At 45.3% G+C, this 19756-nt stretch overlaps 1 long non-coding RNA gene across 4 annotated transcripts in view; it reads right to left on the bottom strand.

Moving 5' to 3' along the window:
- Positions 1–19756, bottom strand: part of LOC144604076 (uncharacterized) — a 70130-nt gene that overhangs the window by 37919 nt on the left and 12455 nt on the right. For 2 of the 4 annotated variants that reach the window (XR_013548681.1, XR_013548680.1), the window contains exon 2: positions 8835–8921. This is a non-coding gene — a long non-coding RNA (uncharacterized LOC144604076). Of the gene's footprint in view, positions 1–7665; positions 7840–8032; positions 8146–8834; positions 8922–19756 lie in introns of those variants that run through there. The other 2 variants (XR_013548679.1, XR_013548682.1) reach the window with 2 other exon arrangements.

Consider the following 19756-nt stretch of genomic DNA (forward strand, 5'->3'; position numbering starts at 1 on the left):
GTTCTGGGATTTTTCATCCCATTTTTGCTCCAAGCCTTAACTATGCAATTCATAAATAAGGAGTTACCATGTTATCCATATTTTTGCACTCCTCCACATGTTTTGGGTGCAAATACCGTATCATTCATTGGCAGTATATTCTATTGTATAATTCCATCTCCGTTATAGTCTATTTGGTTTTATCCATCACAGCATGGTTTGGTAACAGCTCCATCCAAGACCGCAAAAGTTGTAGAGAATTGTGGACGCAGCCCTGACCATTACACAAACCAACCCTTCGATTGACCCCATCTACACTTCACACTGCCTCGGCAAGGCCAGCAGCATAATCAAGGACTAGTCGCACCCCAGTCACTCCCTCTTCTCCCCTCTCCCATCAAGGTAAGGAAAGTGTTGAAAATACACACCACCAGATTGAGGGACAGTTTCAGACAGTTTCTTCCCAGCTGTATTAAGGCAACTGAACCATCCTACCAACAATTGGAGAGGGGTCCTCAGCTACTATCTACCTCTTTGGAAACCCTCGGACTATCTTTAATTGGACTTTACTGGACTTTATCTTGTACTAAATGTTATTCCCTTTATCATATATCTGTACACCGTGGACGGCTCGATTGTAATCATGTGTAGTCTTTCCACTGACTGGTTAGCACGCAACAAAAGCTTTTCACTGTACCTTGGTCAACGTAACAAACTAAACTATCACACTGCCTGTATCTCATTTCATCAAGTTATATTTCCCCCTCTATCTCAAAGCATACAGAGCCCAGAGTTAGTACTCTTGTCTGAAGGGTCTCGACCCGAAACAACACCCATTTTCTCTCTCCAGAGATGCTGCCTGTCCCGCTGCATTACTCCGGTGTTTTGTGTCTATCGAGGCACAAGGAACTGCAGATGCTGGAATCTAGAACAAAACACAAAGTGCTGAGGAACTTAGATGGTCAGGCAGCATCCGTGGAAGGAATGGATAGGCGATGTTTTAGGTTGGGGTCCTTCTTCAGACAGATTGTAGTGGGGGTGAGAAAGAAAGCTGGAAAAGAGAGGTCGGGGCAGGACAAAGCCTGGCAAATGATAGGTGGATACTGGTGATGGGGGGCTTGACAGGTAAATGGATGGAGTAGGTGACAAAGGGTAGAGGTAAAAAGGAGACAAATGGTGGAGATAAGAGGAGTAAAGGCAGAGGCAGGGACGTTTCAGATTGGCACATCTTCAGACTGGTTGTAGGAGTGGGGAGAAAGCTGGACAAGCGCCAAAGGCTGGATCAAGCCTGGCAAGTGATAGGTGGATACAGGTGAGACGGGAGGGGATTCGCAAATGGGTGGGGTAAGTAAACAAAGGCTATAGATGAAAAGGAGACAAAATGGTGTCAGCTAAGGATAGAAGAGGTGTGAAATGTGAAGCTGGTGGGAGGGACATAGCAGAGGGGGACGGGTAGAGGGGGTTGTAGTCTTGTTCATCGTCCTTTCGGATACACAAGAGTGCTTAGAGGGGGAGGCTAGAACTAAGATTTTTTTTTAAAGTTATAATTTTATGGAAAATCTAGCACAAATGAACAATGATAGGGGCCCAGGAAGCCACACAAACAGTATTCACAAGTAAAAGCTAAATTGTACGCTTCTAAATACAATGATGGAATCTGTACACAATCTCCAGGGCAGAAGTCAGAGACTTTGTTTGCACTGTCCTCTGCTCAATTGCTTTCTTTATTTAAGACACTGTTGATACAAGTACTTAATTGCACTGCCAGGGGGACTGAGGGAAAGAGGATGTACAGAACATTGCATGGATCAGTTTTAATTCTTGACATTTTTAAGCCGGAGTCTAATTAGATTGATTGCAAAACTGGTTTACTGCCTTCTGAAGGTAATTGTTTCTTAACTCCATTTCCCTCAGTAATCCAAAGATACAGATGCAATTAAGTAAATGAAACGACAGCAGCATGTGGCCCCTTGGATGCTACAGGTTGGACATAATTTGCACGGTTTAAATATATCAACCATTTTCAGTCGGTGGTAGATCCATTCTCCCTTCCCAATGTATCAATATTATGTTTGGCACTCTGCTTCCTATCATATTATAAGATCGTTAATTGAATGCAACTGGACTGTGAATGCACATTAAAATAAATTGTCCGGTGGGAGAAAATAGTGGGGGAGAGATGGCTATAAACTGGTGATACCGAGTCGGGGTGCAGGATAGGCAGCTGAGATCAGCACTGGTTTGCGGTATCTATCAATCCTTTTAACTGACAATTTAATCGATTGGCAAGTCCAAAGGTCACTGACTGCAAACTAAACCGGTATTATTCTTTGTAGACAGTAGCTGGAATCCATCGCCTCGAAAGCCTGCTCTCATTCTTGCTTGTAGATGTTAAAAAGAGGCACTGTCTAATTATTACTCTGCTAATTTCAACAATCCCTGCCAGCGTTACCAAAGTATAATCTTGCGAACCATTTTGCTGCAACTTTTATTAACCCCACAAAGGGTTTGTTAATATTTTTGGCTTTAAGTTCCTGCAGTTCTTGCAGTTAAGCATGATTAAACTATTCATTCCAGAGTTTGCCACTGTTAGCGAGCACTTGAACTGGCCAGAATATCATCGCTCCACTGTAATATTTTAAAACTTTAATACTGTAATCACAAACTAATATTTCCAGTGTCTTCCCCCTAGATAAACCATTTTAAGTGCTTCATTGGGGCACAGACAACAGCATATTTTGTACAAAGGAAAAGTTACAAATAAAAAACCACCTACTTATATAGCAGGCAGAGCATCAGAAAAAAATCCAAATTTTAAGCTAGCTTCTTAATTCAAATTTTTTCCCCACATTTTCTGTTAACTTCTATTTCATTTATTATAAATGAATTTTAAAATGAAATGAATGCAGAATCTCATATTACTGTATTTTTATTAATCTGTTTTTCTTAATATACACAGAACTTTTCTTTTGTGTAGGAAGGAACTGCAGATGCTGGTTTAAACCGAAGATAGACACAAAAAGCTGGAGTAACTCAGTGGGACAGGCAGCATCTCTGGAGAGAAGGAATGGGTGACTTTTCGGGTCGAGACCCAGAAGGATATAGACCCGAAACGTCACCCATTCATGCTCTCCAGAGATGCTGCCTGTCCCGCTGAGTTACTCCAGCTTTTTGTGTCCATTTTCTGAACTTTTTTTTGTCTTTTATGGGTTTTACAGAGTACCATGTTTACATATCTGGCATTCTGCTGCAAGTGGGAATTTCATTGTTCCGTTTTGGGACATCTGACAATAAAACTCTCTTGAAAAGCAAATAACTGCAATGCAGTATTCGTCTCAAGCGGAATACTATTTTCCAAAGTTTTGTGCAAGATAGAGGGGACATTGGTTGAAAGACAACAGCAAGGCAGAATATCAATAAATATTGAATGCCTGGTCCCTATTAGGAACAGCTTAGTTATTAGATGGCGGTAAATTGGGTGCAATCATAGACATTGTAACTTGTAATGTTTGGTTCATTATATTTAATAAATATGACCAAGTCATCGACAATTGCTAGCACCATAAACATACTTTCCATGGAAATTGCTGGCAACATTTAATTTTGTTTCTGGTTGGTGATAGCTGGTCCCTGACAACTATTGATAAACTATCTCAGGGGCGATGGCAGGAACACTATGACCCAACCCTTTAAACAGTCACACAAACAATCGTACTCAACATAACCACTCCAAAACCATACAGCCCAGCGATGTGAATATTGGGAAGGGCCTCGACCAGAAACGTTTCCCATTCCCTCTCCAGCGATGCTGCCTGTCCCGTTGAGTTACTCCAGCATTTTGTGTCTATCTTCGGTGTGAATGTTGATTTCTCTCATTTCAAGTAACCCTTGCATTCCCTCTCTCTCCATCCCTTCCCCACCGTAGTTGTCATATTCGTTTCACTGTCAGCCTGTTGAGTTTCACTGGCTGTATAACTCGTTATCACCTGCCCCGCAGCCAACAATGGACCATTGTGGGCTCCACCTTTCCTTGATCATCGTTGCTTTTTGCATATCTTTCATTCATTTGTTCTATGTACCTTCTATATCTCTCATTCCCCTTTCCCTTGACTCTCAGTGTGAAGAAGTGGCTCGACCCGAAACTTTACTCCAGCATTTTGTGTCTATCTTCATTCTAAGGCCAAGACTGTTCCCCTTTCAGTAGGATGGCAATCATCAAATAAAGAACACAATTCAGTGACTAAAATAAATATTCGTAACACTCAGAAGCTTTTTCAGAACAAAAAAAAATTATATTGATCTGAAGGGCTGGACCCTAACTGTCACCCATTCCTTTTCTCCAGAGATGCTGCCTGACCTGCTGAGTTACTCCAGCATTTTGTGTCAAACTTCTATTGATCTTCCACATGAAATATGCATCAATACTCTCATTAATCAGGGTTTTAAGATGTTTTTTTAAAAAAAATCCTCAGATCCTCAATTAGTTTTAGAAACGACATCTTTGACGGGAATCCCTTAAGAGTATCACACATGATTTTTCTTCCGTTTAATCATAACTACACCCTAACTTACAACACTGACATAAAATTTGTGCATTTCAAGAATGTCAACTTTAAAAAAAAATCTTCAGCAGAAATATCGGGCCAACTCAAACGCATATCCCGACGTTTTGCCACTGTGAATCTGGTGTAAACGTGTTGTTGTTGTTATTCATTTAAATATTAAGCCTCCTCGCTGCTGAAAGGCGTTACATCGGGGCGGGTTGGGTTTTTCTGGCTCAAACAAGTGGACCGAACGAGAACTCGGCGGCGTGGCTGATTACTGCAGGAACAGTAAGGATTTTTAGGGGCATTATGATAATGCAGGTAAAAACACAATTGCCCCCAAAAGTCCCTGACTTTCCCTGCGGAATCGCGTTCCTTAGTAAACCACCCGAATCTGACGTGTTGAATGTGGAAACTGGCTCTTGTGAGCATCGGCCGCCTGAACTGTGTACTCGCGTTGTATTTCCATGCCCCCCACCCCTTGCCCCAACCTGAATAGGGATAGTAGCGACTGGCACCAACTCACCCATTCCTTCTCTCCTGAGATGCTGCCTGACCTGCTGAGTTACTCCAGCATTTTGTGAATAAATACCTTCGATTTGTACCAGCATCTGCAGTTATTGTCTTATACTATCTCATCCATGACCTCCAAATTATGTTAATATATAATAATACATATTTTTAATGCATTGATTTTTTAAAATATCTACGAATACTGTGTTTACGGGCCTGATATGCTGCTGCAAGTAAGATTTTCTATCGTTCTGTATTCACTACACAGGGCACGGTTTAAAAAAGGCTCTCACAACACATTAACAATTTTGGTGGATAGGATGTTGACGTTTCAATTTTCCAACCGGATTAATTAACACCATTGAAGGAGGATTATTACATCTTAGACAGCAATGGAAATTATATTGATCTTATGCCCATTTCTAAAGTGGGGGAAATCCCACACAGTTGTTAGAAAGTCCCGTTGAAAGACGGCTCAACTTTGTGCAATGTGACTTTTTTTTCCTTAAAAAGGTTGGAAAGTTGTAACCCGTTTAACTCTGTGTGGTCCGGAGATCGCGCCAGTTTGCACGTACACTCAGCGAGGGGCAGTCAAGCAACCGGTTGGTGGTGGGCGAGTGTGTGAGATCTTAAAGCGGGACTTTGCGGGCCAGTTGGTTCAGTTCAACAATCTCATCTCGCCCCCAAAACCCCGCTCCTGGACTCACAGCTAATCGTGTCCTTAAAGGTCGCCTCCTGATCACAGAGTCCAGCATCCTCCTTGCCACAGAATCCTCGTCCGCCGCATAAAAACCCTTCGCAACTTCACAGTGGCGTGCGGCAGCAATTCTGAAACAACCTCACAATCTCTCGCCAGGCATTTAACTCCAGGTTGTTGCTGTGGGAGGACACGCCCTTTCACAGGGTCGATGATCCGCGCAATTAATCACCATGGGTTCATTTGGATCTTTCTGGCTGTTATCGGATACAACTAACTCACTGCAAGAAGTCACCAAGACTGCAGACATACATACATACATACACACATACATACATACATACACACACACACACATACATGAAGATGGGTCTCGACCCGAAACGTCACCCATTCCTTCTCTCTCTCGAGATGCTGCCTGACCTGCTGAGTTACTCCAGCATTTTGTGAATAAATCGATTTGTACCAGCATCTGCAGTTATTTTCTTATACTACATGCATACATACATACAGACAGACATACACACATACAGACAGACACACATACATAGACACACATACATACACATACGCACATACACACATACACGCATACACACATACATACAGACATACACACAACAAGCGACTAGACTTGGATGGCAACACTGTGAACTCGCTACAGATTAGTTGCCACGGCTCACCATTAAACCCGCTGAAGTATAGGCGGCCTCAGTGCAATGATCGATCCCAACTCCAGCGGACCCCAGACAGCCGAGTGTCGGCTCAGGGATTATCATGGAGTTTAAATGGGCAACGATTGGCGTGTAATTTCACATGTTAATGTCGCATGTCGATTTCACATGTTAATGACGTGTTGATTTCACATGTTAATGACGTGTGTTGAATTACGTTGATTTCACATGTCAATGCCGCATGTTGAATCACATGTTAATTTCACAGGTCAAACGTTGAATCGCACGATATTTCGCTTGTTAACGTCGCATGTTGACCCGCACATGTTAATGACACATCGCTGCCAGACTTTTGAAGCGCGCATGTTAACAGCCCACGTTGAATCGCACATGTGAGTTTCAAATGAACAGCGCGTCAATTCCGCATGTTGATGTGACATGAGATGTTGGATCGCACATGTCAATGTCACACGTACATGTCACGCGTTGAATTAATTTTCACATGTTATTGTCACGCTAATTTCACGAGTTATTTCTCTAATGTTAATTTTCCTGGCTGGTCCGCACTTGGGTCAGGGTCCGGGGTTTTTAACTGGCAATCTGCATCAGTGTGGCGAGGCTAAGCCTTTTTATGGGAATGGCTGTGGGAACTGCGAGGAATGAATGGTGCGTTACAGATCTGTTTTCGTAACTTCCAGAAGGTAGGCATTGAGCAACAAGCAGAAATAGTCAGACTGCTCGTTCAGTGCGACGCTTTAAATCTCACTGGGTCTCGACCCGAAACGTCGCCCATTCCTTCTCTCCTGAGATGCTGCCTGACCTGCTGAGTTACTCCAGCATTTTGTGAATAAATACCTTCGATTTGTACCAGCATCTGCAGTTATTTTCTTATACTTTAAATCTCTCTCTCACCCCCCCCCCCCCCACACACACACACCCCATACACACTCACACACCCCACTCACACACACACTCCCCATACACACTCACACACCACTCACACACACACACTCACCCCCCCCATACACTCACACACATACACACTCACACACCCCATACACACTCACACACCCCATACAGACACACACACTCCCCATACACACTCACACACCCCACACACACACACCCCATACATACACTCACACACCCCCTCCCCCACACACAACCACACACACTCACCCACACTCACCCCCACACACACACCCCACACACCCCCATACACACTCACACACACACCCCACACACGTTGTGACTGTACCTCGTCGATGACTCGCTATCTTTAGAAGCCTCGACCCACGACCAAAGCAAGGTCCTCCTGAAGAGCGGCTCCCGGAGCCTTCGCGATAAGTGCCGTATATTTGCAGCAGGGTCGCTCACCAGAGGCTCACTGTACAGTCTACAATACAACCACTTTGGCCCGGCCACTTTAACCAACGCTCCCGTCTCTCGGTAACTCCACACCTGCCCGTGTGGAGAAAGGGACAGAGATGTCTGACATTCACCCCCCGAGGGCTCCGGGGTAGTTTATTTTGGTTTTGCTTTGTTAATCACTAAGGCAGAATTGGCACAACACAAAATAGATTTAAACAAAAAAAAAACCCCCACTTACAGGGCTGGCTACTCACTTGAGAAGTTTGGGAGCCTGTGCCGTCAGACCGACCGACCCTCCCTCTCTCGCTCCTTCCCTCTCTCCCTCTCTCTCCCCCCTCCCTCTCCCTACCCCCCCTCCCTCTCCCTATCTCCCTCCCTCTCTCTCACTTTCCCTCCCTTTCCCCCTCCCTCTCTCTCTCCCTCCCTCCGCCTCTCTCTCTCTCTTTCCCTCCCTCCCTGTCTCTCTCTCTCTCTCACAGACTTTCCCTCTCCCACCCTCTCCCTCTCTCTTTCCCTCCCTCCCTATCTCCCTCCCTCTCACTTTCCCTCTCTCCCTCCCTCTCTCCCTCCCTCTCTCTCTCTCACACAGACTTTCCCTCCCTCCCTCCCTCCCTCTCTCTTTCTCACAGACTTTCCCTCTCCCCCTCTCCCTCCCTCTCTCTCTCTCTCCCTCCCTGTCTCTCCCTCTCTCTCTCTCTCTCTCACAGACTTTCCCTCTCCCTCTCTCTCTCCCTCCCTCCCTCTCTCTCACGCACCAGCACACGAGTGACTCTCTCGCTTGTCAGACAGATCCTGAGTCATAAGACCACGCTGCTTAAAGAACTCCTGGGTATCTCTTGGTGGTGGCGCCAACTCTTGGAGTGACCGGGGCCAAACACCATGAAAGAGTGAGAGGGGGTGGGAGGGGGGATAATATAAAAACCCCTTCCAGTCCTTTGCTGCAATGACATCCCACAGCCCCAGATCTGACCCTGTTCATTCCTCACCCAGTTGGCTGGGAATGTCCACACGTTATAAAAATGTCGCCAAAAATAAAAGAACATTGTTGTAAAGTACCTTATAGTCCGGGTCGTGTTACAACGGTGCTTTTCTCCCCCCTCTCTAGAAATCGCCTCCAAATATAGTCGCACGGAAGGGGCATTCCTAGAAATTAGGAGACGTCAGTGAGAGAGAGAGAGAGAGAGAGAGAGGGAGAGAGAGAGACCTTACACTTTTAATCCCGCCTTCAGTTCAACGAGATAAGCACAAAATGCTGGAGTGGCTCAGCGTCTCAGGCAGCGTCTCTGGATCAGGGGAATCGGTGGCGTTTCGCCTCCACACTCTTCTTCCTTCTGAGAGCAAGGGGAAACGAGAGATGCAGACGGTGATGTAGAGACAGAGATATATAACAAATAAATGAATGAAAGGCATGCAAAAAGCAACAATACAATAGACAACAGATCAAGGGTTGGACAGGCTAGATACGGGAAGATTGTTCCTGATGTTGGGGGAGTCCAGAACCAGGGGTCACAGCTTAAGGATAAGGGGGAAGTCTTTTAGGACCGAGATGAGAAAACATTTCTTCACACAGAGAGTGGTGAGTCTGTGGAATTCTCTGCCTCAGAAGGTAGTTGAGGCCAGCTATATTTAAGAGGGAGTTAGATGTGGCCCTTGTGGCTAAAGGGATCAGGGGGTATGGAGAGAAGGCAGGTACAGGTTACTGAGCTGGATGATCAGCCATGATCATATTGAAGGGCCGAATGGCCTACTCCTGCACCTATTTTCTATGTCTATGTTTTCTAAGGAAAGGTGGAGTCCACAAGGGTCCATTGTTGGTTGTGGGCTAGGTGCTAACGAATTATACAGACAGTGAAACTCAACAGGACGACAGTGAAACTAGTGCAACTACTAGCGTGGGGGGAGGGACGGAGAGAGGGGGGATGCAAGGGTTATTTGACGTTAGAGGACTTATACAACCTAGGAATGTATTCACGAAATGCTGGAGTAACTCAGCAGGTCAGGCAGCATCTCAGGAGAGAAGGAATGGGTGACGTTTTGGGTCGAGACCCTTGAAGGGGACCCTCGAAGGGTCTCGACCCGAAACGTCACCCATTCCTTCTCTCCCGAGATGCTGTCTGACCTGCTGAGTTACTCCAGCATTTTGTGAATAAATACCTTCGATTTGTACCAGCATCTGCAGTTATTTTCTTACACAACCGAGGAAAACACTTTCCTTTCTGATGGGCATCAAGTTACAACGTGGAGTTACCCAATTAATTTTTTTTAGATGTAATGTCCTGGACTCACTCCATAGATTTAATGTTCCGGTATCCTCCCACACTCCCTCCCTTGTAGGCTTGTAGGTTAATTGGCTTCTATACAATTGTGAATTGTCCCTGGGGTGTAGGATAGTGTTATTGTACGGGGATCGCTGGTCGGCATGGACTCGGTGGGCCGAAGGGCCTGTTCCTGCACTGTAACTCTAAACAAAACTAAAACTACACCAAGAGTTTCTCCGCATTAAAGGGGCCCTCAGATACCATTTGCTTTTACTTGTATCGGTGTTTCATGTTACTGAAGCTGACATCAACACAGCACATGCAAACACTCACAGTCACGGACACACACATACCTCACCCTTGCAAGCAAAATCTAGCATTGTTGTGTGAGCATATTACATGTTGCTTATTTCCATCTGCAGGAAATGAGTATTGCCTTTTCTGGGAACATGAAACAACAGTTCTGCCAGTCAACTGGTCCCATCAACACATAATTTGACAGTTCCATAGGAAGCCATGTCTTCCTCTCATTATCTATTGGACTCTTTACAAAGGACGATGCTAAATGAGTAATGTGTTGGCTTTTCTGGCATCCTGAGGCTCTAACAGTGCAGATGTGGGGATTTTGAAGACTAGTATTCCCTGGCGCAAATTCACAATGTATTCACAAGTAGGATAAAAAAAAGAGGCATTCCACCGAAAGGAAAAATTTGCATCTGATATTTAGTGGCAAAATTACACTACTGGAGGAACTCAGCGGGTCAGGCAGCATCCGTGCCGGAAAATGGACAGTCAACGTTTCGGGAGGAGATCTTTCTTCAGACTGACCCATAATGTTATTTGTCCATTTCCCTTCACAGATGCTGCCTGACGTGCTGAGTTCCTCCAGCAAAGATAAGAGATCCAAATGCTGGAGTAACTCAGTTACCCGGGTCAGGCAGCATCTCTGGAGAAAAGGAATAGGTGACGTTTCGGGTCGAGACCCTTCTTCAGACTGGGCAACTTCTACGAGCACCTTTAGGAGTTATGAGGATCTATGAAATCGAGGAAACCGCCTTCCTTTTCGATGGGCATCAAGTTACTGATCCTCGGTCTGAAAAAGGGTCTTGACACAAAACGTCGCCCATTCCTTTTCTCCAGAGATGCTGCCTGACCCGCTGAGTTACTCCAGCATTTTGTGTCTACCCTCCAGAACTTTGTTTCTTACTCAAGATCTCCGCATCTGCAGTCTCTCGTGCCCCATATCTTATGGTCTGAGTTGTGTATGCGTATGTTCAGTTTGATCCCGACCTTCCAGAGCTCATTCACACCAGTTAATTATACTCATGGAACCATTTTTGTTTCGACTTTTCCTGCATTTCCTGCTTTTCCTCAATATGGCAGTGACACAGCTGGCCGACCTGCTGCCTCCCAATGCCAGAGACCCAGGGTTGCTCCTGACCTCTGGTGCAGGCTGTGTGGAGTTTGCACGCTCTCCTTGTGCTTCCCCTGGATGCTCCGGTTTCCTCCCATATCCCATGCAGGCCTGTGGGTTAATTGGCCTCTGGAAATAGCTTGTAGGAATGGGACAGCATTGAACCAGTGTGAACAGGTGATCTATGATAGGCGTGGACTCGGTGGGCTGAAGGGCCTGTTTCCATGCTGTATCTCTAAACTAAACAGTGCAGAGCAAACTCCACACTAGATACTGACCTGGCTATGAAGACCATAGAACTGTACAGCACAGGAACAGGACCTTTGCCCCACAATGTTTGTGCTGAAGAGGATGCCAAGACCAACTCTTATCTGCCTATACATAATCCATGTCCCTCCATATCATGGAGAATGCACTTGATGTATTACATGGAACCTGCTTACTAGGAAATAGAGATTCTTGTCACACAATTCAGGAGAAGGGAGAATGCCTCGAATCCTTCTTTGAAGAACTCACTCATTAGGCACTGGATTGTTGGTGGAATCTAAGAGATGAGACAGAGTTAACTCCAGCCGTGCCTTACTCACAAGAAAGGCTACAGAGTTAACCAAAGACAGGCCAGAAACGCTGTACGCTTAATAGAAGCAAAAACATGTGGTGCGGTTCAATACAGTTGGCAGAACAGGAAAAGTACGGCTATGGTGGCATTGATGTTTTTGATTGAATGAATAGACAAAAGTTAGGTTTAGGCTTGGGCTTATTATTGTCACAAGTATTGCGATATGGTGAAAAGCTTTGTTTTGCATGCAATCCAATCAAATCAGATAATACTATTCATAATTACCAAAGACGTACAGGTTAATACATTAATTGGCTTCAGTAAAATTGTAAATTGTCCCTCTTGTATAGGAGAGTGCTAGTGTGTGGGATGATTGTCAGACAGCACAGACTCAACGGGCCAAAGGGTCTGTTCCACGCTGCGTCTCTAAACTAAACTCGCTGGAATTTAGAAGACTGAGGGGGGATCTTATTGAAACATATAAAATTCTTAAAGGGTTGGAGAGGCTAGATGCGGGAAGATTGTTCCCGATGTTGGGGAAGTCCAGAACCAGGGGTCACAGCTTAAGGATAAGGGGGAAGTCTTTTAGGACCGAGATGAGAAAACATTTCTTCACACAGAGTGTGGTGAGTCTGTGGAATTCTCTGCCACAGAAGGTAGTTGAGGCCAGTTCATTGGCTATATTTAAGAGGGAGTTAGATGTGGCCCTTGTGGCTAAAGGGATCAGGGGGTATGGAGAGAAGGTAGGTACAGGTTACTGAGCTGGATGATCAGCCATGATCATATTGAATGGCGGTGCAGGCTCGAAGGGCCGAATGGCCTACTCCTGCACCTATTTTGTATGTTTCTATGTTTCTAAACTAAAACTAAATACAATCAAGTCAAACTCAAGTACAATAGGTGGAGCAAAGCTCCATCTCCACCATGCTGCTTCGGCAAGGCCAGCAACATATTCACGGATGAATCTTACACTCCCCCTTCTCCCCTCTTCGTCAGGCAAGAGGTACAGAAGTGTGAAAACGCACACTTCCAGATTTAGGGACAGTTTCTTCCAAGCTGGATCAGGCAACTGAACCATCCCATCGCCAACTAGAGAGCGGTCTTGGCCTCCCATCTACCTCATTGGAGCCCTCGGACTATCTTTAATCAGACTTTACTGGACTTTATCAAGCACAAAATGTTATTCCCTTTATCCTGTATCTGCATACTGGGCCTGTGGATGGGTTGATTGTATTCACGTATAGCCTTTCCATTAACTAGATAGCATGCAACAGCAAAAAAAAAGATTTTCACTGTTCCTCGGTGCACATGACAATAAACTAAACTAAAATAAACTGCAGAATATAGGGTGGTGCAGTGGTAGAGTTGCTGCCTTACAGCACCAGAGACCCAAGTTCGATCCTGGCTACAGGTGCTGCCTGTACAGAGTTTGTACGTCCTCCGTGTGACCGCATGGGTTTTCTCCAGGTGCTCCGGTTTCCTCCCACACTCCAAAGACGTACGGTTTGTAGGTTAATTGGCTTCGGTAAAATTGTGAATTGTCCCTAGTGTGTCGGACAGTGCGGGATGATCGCTGGTCGGCGCAGGCCTGGTGGGCCTAAGGGCCTGTTTCCTCGCTGTATCTCTAAAGTCTAAACAGAGTTCTCAGGATTGGAGCGCAACAGTTCCAGTGACAAAGTCCCAGCATTCTCTTTGATTTCGCTGTTCCAGCACCGTTTTTCTTTATTCTCTGTTCTTAATCACCCCTCTCTATTTACACTTCCTCCAAACACATCAGCTAAAAGGAGGCACCAGCAACATGTGTCTCATCCAACACTCACGGTCTGCATCCTCTCACAAGCAGTCCCTCCATTCCCCTTCCCCCATCCCACCGTGTTCTCTGCAATATCAAACATACACGTTTGCATCTTTCTCACTTTCCTGCTTAAATGAAAGGTCTTGAAGCTAAAATGTCAACCCTGCCTCTCCCTCCACAGATGCTGCCTGAACTGCTGAGTGAAACATTAAAAAAAATAGAAAATAGGTGCAGGAGTAGGCCATTCGGCCCTTCGAACCCAGCGCCGCCATTCAATATAAAATTGGCTGAACATCCACAATCAGTACCCCGTTCCTGCTTTCTCCCCATATCCCTTGATTCCGTTAGCCCTAAGAGCTAAATCTAACTCTCTCTTGAATACAAATTGAGTGGTTTGGTTTGGTTTGGATTTCTCGCACCTCAATTCAATAATACTTTCAACGATACTTCATTGTCATATGTCCCTAGGTACGGTGAAATTCTTTGCTTTTGCATACAATGGTCAAGTAAGCAAAGAGACGCCAGGTATCAAGTGCTGACAAAGTTGCAAGGTACTCATTACTGTCCCCGCTCCCCTCACCCCCCAGCCAGGTCCCTCTTTGTTTTTGGCGCCCTCTCACTGCCAGGTCCCTCTTTGTTTTTGGCGCCCTCTCACTGCCAGGTCCCTCTTTGTTTTTGGCGCCCTCTCATTGCCTGGTCCCTCTTTGCAGTTTTTAGCTTGGAAATACTCAATCTTTTTCTCTTGTTTTATTTTGGTTAATTAAGTACTTTGTTAGTTTAGCTGACTAACTATCCCCCAGGTTCCTTGAGATACATCCGTCACTTCACTTAATGGTATTTATTCACAAAATGCTGGAGTAACTCAGCAGGTCAGGCAGCATCTCAGGAGAGAAGGAATGGGTGACGTTTCGGTAAATACCTTCGATTTGTACCAGCATCTGCAGTTATCTTCTTATACTTCATTTAATGGGACTGCTTTCCTGCATTATTGTAGATGGCTCACATCTTGCTCTGACTCTGGCTCCATGAAACCCATTGAGTTCAGCTGGGTCTGAGTGGTGTCAAGTATCAATGCACTACTCCATTGCACCATACGGCCCTTTACTATTTGAATTAATATTATACCCATGCAAGTATATTTACCATTCCCATCTCTCTTTGGTGAGCTTTAATTCAAATAAATAATTTAAACCAAGGTTTAGTTTAGAGCAAAGATACCAGAGGAGCAAGATGGACCACTCCATCAAAATGGCCTATGCTGAAGTGTAGTACGCAAAGGAGCGTAGCGACTGCCATTTTAGTAAGCAAAACCCGCCATTCGCTTTGCCTCTCGCAGTGTAATCAGTGTTTTGGGGGAACAGTATGTGTGATGATACCATAAAAATGCAGAATATATCTCATCTATCAATTCACAGATTTGTGTTATTTTTCTTTTAAAATGTTTCTGCAAGTTGTTTGCAACGTACTACGGTTTTTAGGGTCGAGTGGTCTATCTTGGCTCTGCTCTATTATCTTTGGTGCAGAAACAGGCCATTCGGCCCACCGAGTCCATGCCGACCAGCGATCAAGCACTATCCTACACACTGGGAACAATTTACAATTTTTACCAAAGCCAATTAACCTGTACATCTTTGGGGGATGGGAGGAAACCGGAGCACCCGAGGAAAACCCACGCTGTTACGGGGAGAACGTACAAACTCCATACAAGCAGCACCCGTAGTCAGGATCGCACCCGGGTCTCTGGCGCTGTGAGGCTGCAACTCCACCTCTGTGTCACCTTGCTTCCCTTAAGAGCCAAGGAACTTGTTCTTGTTAGAACTGCTTTCCACTTGAGTTTCTTGCAGGACATTGTCCTTCCTCCAATTCCTTTCACTTGATCACCCACAGGTTTAATCCCAAACACCACTGCAGTTAAGCTTTCGGCTGGCAATGTTTCAGGCTTGGAATTCCCTCCCTGAATCCTTTCTACCCCTTTTCACCTCTGGCACACAAAGGGTTCAGGATTGGAATTCCCTCCCTAAGTTCTTACCTCCTTTCCACCTCTTTCTTTCTTAGTTACGCCATAAAATCGACTGCCTGGATCGAGTTTGAGTTTATTGAGTTGAGTTGAGTTCATTTTAGTTTATTGTCACGTGTACCGAGGTACAGTGAAAAGCTTTTGTTGCGTGCCAACCAGTCAGTGGAAAGACAATACATGATGACCATCGAGCCAATGTACAGACACGTGATAAAGGGATTAACATGAATAATGTTTAGTGCAAGATAAAATCCGGTCAAGTCCAATCAAAGATAGTCTGAGGGTCTCCAATGAGGTAGATAGTGGCTCAGGACTGCTCTCTAGTTGTTGGTAGAATGGATCAGTTGCCTGATAACAGGTGGGAAGAAACTCTCCTTGAATCTTTAGGTGTGCGTTTTCACACTTCTATATCTCTTGCCTGATGGGAGAGGGGAGAAGAGGGAGTGACCGGGGTGTGACACGTCCTCAAGGATTATGCTGGTGGCCTTGCCGAGGATGGTGTGAGGTGTAGATGGAGTCACTGGAAGGGAGGTTGGTTAGGGTGATGGTCTGGGCTGGGCTGCATCCACCATTTTCTGCAATTTCTTGCGGTCTTGGATGGAGCTGTTCCCAAACCAAGCTGTGATGCATCCTGATAGAATGATTTCTACGGCGCATCTGTGGGGGTTTGTGAGATTTGTTGAGGACATGCTGAACTTTCTAAGCCTTCTACGCAAGCAGAGGCATTGGTGTGCTTTCTTGGCCGTTGCTTCAGTACGGATGGTCCAGGGCAAGTTGTTAGTGATTTTTACTCCTAGGAAATTGAAGCTTTCAACCACCTCTACTTCAGCACTGTCGATGCAGACCGGCGTATGTGTATCACTTTGCTTCCTGAAGTCGATCACCATCTCAACTCAATAATCTCAACTGATAGGGTCAAGTTTTTTTAATCATTTGCTCTAATGCCTCCTCAGGCTCAGCATCTCTGTGTTGACAACAGTCCTGTGAAAATCCTCGGGATATTTCGCCCATGTTAAAGGTGCAATACAGTTTATCCTTGTGCAAGACGTTGGTGAGGCCGCATTCAGAGCACTATTTTGGTCACCCTCCCATAGGAAGGATGTCATTAAGCTGGAAAGAGTGCGGAGAAGATTTACGAGGATGTTGCCAGGACTAGAGGGCTTGAGCGATAGGGAAGGGTCGGGCAGGGTAGGACTCTAGTCCTTGGAGAACAGGAAGATGAGTGGGTAATCTTTTGGACATGTATAAACTCATGAGGGGAATAGATAGGGTGAATGCCCTGGGTAGAGAAATCATGGACCAGAGGACATGGGTTTAAGGTGAGAGTGTCAAGATTTAATATGAAGCTAAAGGACAACTTTTTTTCTCAGAGGGTGGTGGGTGTATGGAACAAGCTGCCAGAGGAGGTACTTGAGGCAGGTACTAAATCAGCATTCAAATGTATTTGAGGAGGTACATGTATAGGAAAGGTTCAGTGGGTTATGGTCCAAACATCGGGCAAATGGGACGAGCTTAGATGAGGCATCTTGGTCGGAATGGACGGGTTGAGCCAAGGGCCTGTTTCTGTGCAGTATGACTCTATGCAGTATGAATGCATGGTTTTGATGTTGTCACAGAGAATAAACATGTTAAAATGTTAGGGCGGCACAGTGGTGCAGCGGTAGATTTGCTGCCTTACAGCGCCTTAGACCCGGGTTCCAACCTGACTATGGCTGCTGTCTGTGCGGAATTTGTACGTTCTCTCTGTGACCGCATGGGTTTTGCCTGGTTGCTCACACTGCAAAGATTCACAGGTTTGTAGGTTAACTGGCTTTGGTAAGTTGTAAAATTGTCCTGTTGTGTAGGATAGTAGCTAGTGGACAGGGTGATCGGTGGTCGGCGTGAACTGAGTGGGCCAAAGGGCCTGTTTCCACGCTGTATTTCTAGTCTAAAGGGTTGCCCAAGCCTGTTCACTGGGATGTACATCATTACTGCTGATGGGGGGAGCTGGAAGTCAGAGGCTACAAGTACACGTGTTAATGGTCATTGCAGATGCAAGTCCAGCGTGGCCGGTGCTTATGTCAGTCCAGGCAGGGAGAGACTGCCAGCCCAACACGTGGCTATTCTTGTCCTTGGCTGGGACATTGACTTGGTAGCTAAATATTTTAGCTTGGCTTTTCCTGGAATTAATCTAGGACTGCTTACGGTAAGCAAAAAACCTGTTTGCCGTGCCTGGAAACGACATCTTTTCCCCACAACCTACTCTCTGTCTCAGTCACAGACCAATATTCTTTCCCCCGACATTCATTGGGTGTACAATTTTTAATCTCAGCCACAGTATCTTGCCAATAGCCCGGTCCGTTAATGAAGCCCTGAGATATCTTCTCAGAATCGAGGACCACGTGATCCCCAAACCCGTGGCTGGCAGATCGTGCATTGAAATGAGTTCTTTAATGCAAGTTTATTTAAAGCTTTCAGAGTAGGTCTGTAGTACACACAACACATCCAAACTGTGTAATTTCATCCGCCAGCTTTCAAGTGACTACATAAACGAATCCAAGTTTGCCCTCATGATTCGTGACATCATCTGACCCTTCAAGTGGCTTACAACTTTGCAATAGCAGGCAATTAATTGCCGACTGACACCTAGCGTTTAAGTGAGGATCCACTTTCAACCGTTCTTGTACTGGGCAGTGCAGTACGCTGTTGGACCGCGAAGGGCGTATTAATGCCAACTCTTGGTATTATTGGAAGCTGCCGAGTTAAGATTAAGCAACATATTCCTGGGAAATGGTGCCACGTGAATATAGATTGTGAGCATTTCCTCGACAAAAATGCGGCTCAGAAGTGTCCGAGTGCCGGCAATGCTTATTTACACAAAAGATAGGCACACAATGCTGGAGTAACTCAGCGGGACAGGCAGCATCTCTGGAGAGAAGGAATGGGTGACCCTTCTTCAGTTGATAGGTCTGAAGAAGGGTTTCGACCCGTAATGTCACCCATTGGTCTGAAGAAGGGTCCCGACCCGAAACGTCACCCATTCCCTCTCTCCAGAGATGTTGCATGTTACGCTGAGTTAATCCAGCGTTTCATGTCTATTTTCGGTTTAAACCAGCACCTTCAGTTCCTTCCTGCACATTTCTACTGCTTATTTATACAATCCTGGTATCCTATGGCAACACCCCTTTATGGATCACTTATGTTTAACGAGGGCCCATGAAGTAAAGATGACTACACTTCATGAAGAATAATAAATAAATAGAAGATTAACATGTGGTTATAATGATTTTGAATTATTCAAGTGGTTTCAAAAACAGCAACATTAGTTTAATTTAGAGATACAGCGCGGAAACAGTCCACTTCGACCAACGATCCCCATACATTACTACTCTGTAGCACACTAGGGACAATTTATAATCGTTACCGAAGCAAATTAACCTACCATCCTGTACCTCTTTGGAGTGTGGGAGGAAACCGGGGCACCCGGAGAAAACCCACACGGTCACAGGGAGAACGTACAAACTCCGTACAGACAGCACCTGTAGTTAGGATCAAACCCAGGTCTCTAACAGCAGCTTTACCGCTGCGCCACCGTGCCACCCAACATCCAACAGGCAAATTAAGAGGTTTAGGTCTGAAGAAGGGTCTCGACCCGAAACGTCACCCATTCCTTCTCTCCTGAGATGCTGCCTGACCTGCCGAGTTACTCCAGCATTTTGTGAATAAATACCTTCGAAGAGGTTTAGGTTTATAAATGTCACGTGTACTGAGTTACAGTGAAGGACTTTATAGTGCATGCTATTCATACAGAGCAGGTGATACTATACATAAATATAATCAAGTCAAACTCAAGTACAGTGGATGGAGCAAAGGGGAAGATACGGAGTGCTGAATATAATTCTCATCATTGTTCCACACCGTCCATACACAAAGTCCAATGTCCGCAATGGGGTAGC

Source organism: Rhinoraja longicauda, chromosome 21 (genome assembly GCF_053455715.1).
Source record: "Rhinoraja longicauda isolate Sanriku21f chromosome 21, sRhiLon1.1, whole genome shotgun sequence".
NCBI lineage: Eukaryota > Metazoa > Chordata > Chondrichthyes > Rajiformes > Arhynchobatidae > Rhinoraja > Rhinoraja longicauda.